Raw genomic sequence first — 5,925 nt, 5'->3', positions numbered from 1 at the left:
ATCCACCTCTTGCACTTGAGCTCATGGGTCCACATACATCAGAATATACCATACCCAAGAGTTCACTGGCTCGCTCACCTTTTCCAGTAAAAGGTGACTTGGTCATTTTACCAAGAAGACAGGACTCATAGGTTGGAAGTGATTCATAATCACTTACTTCAAGAATCTCTTCTTGAGCCAACCTGTTTATCCTGTTCTTATTGATATGACCTAGCCTACAGTGCCAAAGGTAGACTTCTGGCACATTATCTATTCTAGGACATTTATCGGAGGTTTGAACCACATTAACAGGTTGTGATAGAAAGTAAATTTCATTATTAAGTTATCCAACAAACATTGTAACACCATTCAAAATGATATTGCAAATATTTTCTTTTATTAAAAATTGATAACCGTTCATAGCCAAAAGGCCTACAGAAATAATATTTAATAAAAAGTTTGGACAATAGTGACATTCACTCAGAATTATATTTCGAGAATTGATTACAAGGTTCATGATTTCTAATGCTAGAACTGGAACTTTGCTTCCATCTCCAACGTTCAGGAATCTCTCACCTTCATCAAATCTCCTACTGACCTGCAGACCCTGCATCGAATTACAAATATGATAAGGGCTTTCGGTATCCAATACCCAGGCAGTAGTATCACAAATGAAAAAATTGTAAGGTGTTATCATATAAGTACCTTGCTTCTTCTTCGGCCTGTTCGGGTCCAGTGAGGCAATGTATAGAGGATAGTTCCTCTTCCAGTGCCCCTGCTTCTTGCAAAAGAAGCACTCCGTCTGGTTCTGGTCGGGCTTGCGCTTCTTGGTCTGACCCTATGCGGACATCCCAGCATGTGGCTGCACCTTCTTATTCTTCTTCTTGTTCTTCTTCCCTTTCTTAAAGGGTCGACGATCAGAAGAAGACCCTCCTACAACATTCACCGACTCCTTATGGAGCTGGTGATCCTTCTCAAAGTTCTGCAGTAACCCCAACAAGCCGTGGTAGTTCACTGCAGGCTTTGTCATTCAAAAATGAGTAAGGAAAGGTAGGACTTGGGCAGAGAATTAAGGATCGCATCCTTACCGAGCTGCTCGTGCAGGGAAAAGCCCAGTTTACTTAGGCGCTCAATCATTTCGATCATGTACAGTACATGATCAGTGACTGAGGCTCCATCCCTCATCCGAGCATTGAAAATGGTATAACTAGTTTTGTGCCTTTCAACATCGTCAGACGTGCCAAAGGAGTCATTCAACATTTGAAGCACTCCTGTGGTTGGGCATTCTCGAACCTGCGGCTGAACTCATCATTCATTGCCGCCAGCATAATGCACTGAACGGTGGTGCGATCGTTGAACAACTTCTGGTAAGTATCTCGGACCACCCCTCTAGCGTTCGGGGCTGGCTCCTCAGGTGCCGGATCCGTTACTACATAAAGGATCCACTAATGCTCAAGGATGATTTTTAATTTTTGATACCAACTATCAAAATTAGATCCCATGAGCTTGTCATTATCTAATAATGACCGGAGCGAAAGGGTAGTGGCCATAGCTGCATAAAGGAAAACCAGACCTATATTAGTACATAAATTATTAATATTAAAGACTTGGACTTTAGTCTAAAATTTCTCTCAGTATTTTTACGAACTGGTAGCCTCAACCTCCAATTCGAGGAATTTCTTTAATTCCTTAGTGGGTACTAGAATCCACACAGACTACACACGAGCCCAACTTTGGTTGGTCAATCCATGTGCATCTATGGGTAGGTTCATAACCAGTTGTTTCTCTAAACAACTTCTAGTAATTGATTTTGCCCCAGAACCTAATCAGTAGGCTTTGGCCTCCACTGAAAAGATCTGGTTAGGTCCAACCATTAACATGACTTGATTTGGTGAATCGGACCAATAAATGATCAGGCCCAACTTTGGTCGGCCAACCTGACCACCATCAGAAAGACTCAAACCAAATTATCATATTATGAATGATAATTCCATTAGTCAATAAGCACCAGGCCTTTGGGCCTCCAATGATTATTAAACTAATGGACTGATTATCACTCACTTAATGGGAGGCTATGACTTAGTTATCACTATAACTTAATCATTTTAGGGATCTAATAATTTTGAGGATTTTATTAAAGAATAGATGAGAAGAAAATATCATATCCAGTCAATTTCAATCCTCCCACTGACTTCACCAAGTCAGATTAAAAAAGATTTAATTAAAGCGGCATTAGGAGCACCTAAATTAGTCACACTGATTTACCTAATGACATGGGTGAGCCCTAATCACCAAGTGATCTAATCAAAATCTAATTCACCAGGTTGGCCAGGTAAGTGAGATCAGTAGTGGGGATAAGCCATTAACTCGTCAGAGATCGAATCGCTGCGAGTAGCTCCCGCTTAAAAATCACTAGTCAAACTGCCAAACTTACCTTAGACACCAACCGGTTCATTAGTTTTAATTTGATCAACTTAGTAAATAGGGTTCCACCACGTAGCCATGAATTAAGTCCATCTTGGTCTAGTTAAAGATATGGACCCATTCAACTACAACTATTGGAGTTGAGTCTAGAGTATCCTTGACCTAATCTAATTCAACTTTTGATTAGATTTGACCAATTACTCTAATTTAGTTCATTTCTTTAAGCTAACCTTAGGTCTAACCCATCTAACCCATTGACCTACAAGTTTATGCAATTGTCTTAGGTCTTAATTTACAATTCTAGACCTACTAGACAATACTTAATTTTTTTTTTAATTAAGTATTTGGGCTGATGGGTCAGGATTTGGCATTTCGAAAATAATTTTTAAATTTGAAAAATTTTATTTTCTATTCACCAAATATGTTGACTCATTTCACAAATAGATCAGCACATTTCATAAATAGCAATCCTATTGCTAATTACATAACAAAAAATAACTCAATCAAAATAAATCATGAATATTCCTTTAGATCTAATCTAACACATTCATGATAAATTTCACAATTAAATCTATATAATTAATTCTTTTTACTGCTTCATCTGCATGAGATATAATTACAGCGATACCCCAACCGCCATAGGAGACCCCATCGAATGGGAAGAAAGGGCCTTTAAACCCTACTTTTCTCCTATGACCGGACGGTCATGGCAACCAACCCAATTCGATTACTTGCTACTTGGATCAAGTATATCTTAATATACCAATTTTAAAATTTAAATTTCAAATTTTAAATTTTAAATTTTGAATTTCAAATTTCAAACAAATTTCAAAATTTAAATTTGAAAATTTTGAATTTCAAATTTGAAATTTCTACCAAATTTCAAATTTTTGAATTTTAAATTTCAAAATTTAAATTTTAAATTTCAAAATTCAAATTTCACATTTCAAATTTTGAATTTCAAATTTTGAATTTTGAATTTTGAACAACTTTCAAAATTCAAAATTTAAATTTTGAATTTCAAATTTTAAATTTAAACTTTTTTAGATTACAACTTAATCTACGCATGCAAATATATATATCATATTTTAGAACCTTGCTCTGATTCCATTTGTGGGAAAATTCAGTGCAGGGGTAAAATGATAATTTTAAAATTTTTTCAAAATTATGATTTTACAGTAGAAAAATATTAATTAATCTAATTAATTAACATAAATTTATCCTATACTTGGATCTAAATATGATATATAGCATGCATGTATTTAAATTTGAAATTCAAATTTGAACAATAAATACTTACTGTAATGTGTTCAGAACACAATACCTTTGTGCGGGTAGTAGATCACCGTAATCTGATCACCGTCGAAAGAGTCTGATCATCGTGATGTAGTCACATAGTGTATCTAACCTCTGTGGATCATCCACACGAAGCTTCTGATCTGATCAACTTCACATGAGTGCTAGCTCGTTGTAGAGCCCTTTCGATGTCCGATGCTGATCGAACTCCTTCGATCGATGTCTGTTGATTCTTTGGATACTCCAGATCATCAGTAGATGTGCTTGAGAGATGTTGAAGATCTTCCTAAAATTTGGTGGGCTCACAACACTCGTAGCTCACCTTCTCACTTCTCGAACTCCAGGCTGAAACCCTGAAGAACTCACTGAAACCCTGCGCACACTTTTTCTTTCTTTTCTTTCTTTTTCTCTTGGAAGGATATAGACCTTCACCTTGCACACAAGGATTCCTCATGCCCAGATTTTCTTCCAAAAATTTTTTTGCACACGCCCCACTCTTCTCCTCCTTTTAAGACAATGTCAAACATCTTATCCACGTGAGAGGATAAAGATGAGTAATTGCACATTTGAATTCAAATCAAATTTTGAATTCAAATGGAAACCAATTTATCCCTATCCACTAAGGATGAGAAGAGGAGGGCATGGCTTAATTTGTGCATGAGTGATTTCATGAGAAACATTTTCTCGTGTAATAAATGGGGTGCTAAAAGAGGATAAGGTCAAGGCGCTAAGATTGGTTGCTCATTCAAATTCAAACTTTATTTTGAATTTGAATGGCCAACCAATCATCCTTATCCACTCATTTGGCACGTTAAAGTAGGGCATGAGGAGGGCTTTACGTGAGAAAAATTTATGAGAACTTCCTTCTCGTGAATTCAAATGGGCACAGTGGAAGTGAGGTGGTGCAGGGAGAATGGGTCAAGGTGGTTTCATTATTTAAACTAACCTAATTGAACCAAATAAGTTAGGCCCAATTAGACTAATTTAAACTCAACTTAATTAAGCTTAATTAGGCTCAATAAAATCTTAATCAAATCAAGAATTGATTAAGCCCAACCTCTGATCAAATCAGGGACCAAACCATCTCGATGATTAGGTCAACTCTTAACCTAATCGGGTCAAACCCAACTGATTCCAATTCAATTGGACTTGATCCAAAAATAATTACTCAATCAAATTGAGTTAATTAGTGATCAAATTACTGATTAAAACTCTCATAAATATTGAGTCTAAATTTGATGGATAATCGGATATCAGAATTCATCGATATGTAACCCTGATCGAAGAGTCCCAAACCAGTGGGACTCTTGACCCCGGTACCCAAAATGTGTGAGACTCATGATCAGAGAATCCTGATTCTCGATCATAGAGTCTCAGACACATAGGACTCATAGTCCACGAGCATTAGGACTCTCATCAGCCATCAGATCAGATAAGAACCTCTAATGTGTGTGACCCCGCAGGTTCGAACCTAAGCCGGTAGCACAGGAATCAATTTCTGTACTAATCGAAGTGACCATCTAGCAATGGTATCCGACGATCGGATAGGTCGAATAGTCACAATCGCAACACTCAAAACCTACGTGAATATGGTTACTGTATAATTCATCCTTTTGACCTCTGTGTTTAGGACGACTCAGGGTTAAACTGTCCATCCCGATTAGATCATCCAAATCGTGCTCAACTCAAACAGTCCTGTGACTCCTCACAAGGACTACCCTGGCCAAAGTTTTGCTAAATTGAAATACGACTGTACACAGCTCCTAAACTGGAGTGGTCAATCTTATCTTGACACACGCACCGACAAGTCAAGTACTTGACTACACCCAGCAGCCTTCCGTCACTGAATTAGAAATTCAGGTAGTCCAGTGCCTAAGTGCAGTGAGTTGCTTGCAAGTCACCCTGGCGGTCTCAAGTCGGAGGGACATTTATACCCATATTCCATCGGAGCAAATCTTGACAGCAGAAATAGCTCCGAAGTCGGTCACGTTCAATACAGATGTACCCTTACATCTCACCTGTATGCCATACCAGTGTCTCCACACTTATTGTTAAGAGGACAACCAACCTATATGGCACACAATGACCTATGCTTGATAAATATTATCGTCCTTGGTAACAACGTATCATTTGATCTCGAACAGATTTAAGGACTAAACGACAAATCCTCCTTTGTCGAGTCTAAATAGTCCTAAGGACTTCACCACAACATAGGGGTTCATTAGA

Source organism: Elaeis guineensis, chromosome 11 (assembly GCF_000442705.2).
Source record: "Elaeis guineensis isolate ETL-2024a chromosome 11, EG11, whole genome shotgun sequence".
Lineage (NCBI taxonomy): Eukaryota > Viridiplantae > Streptophyta > Magnoliopsida > Arecales > Arecaceae > Elaeis > Elaeis guineensis.
Note: the sequence above shows the minus strand (reverse complement) of the source record.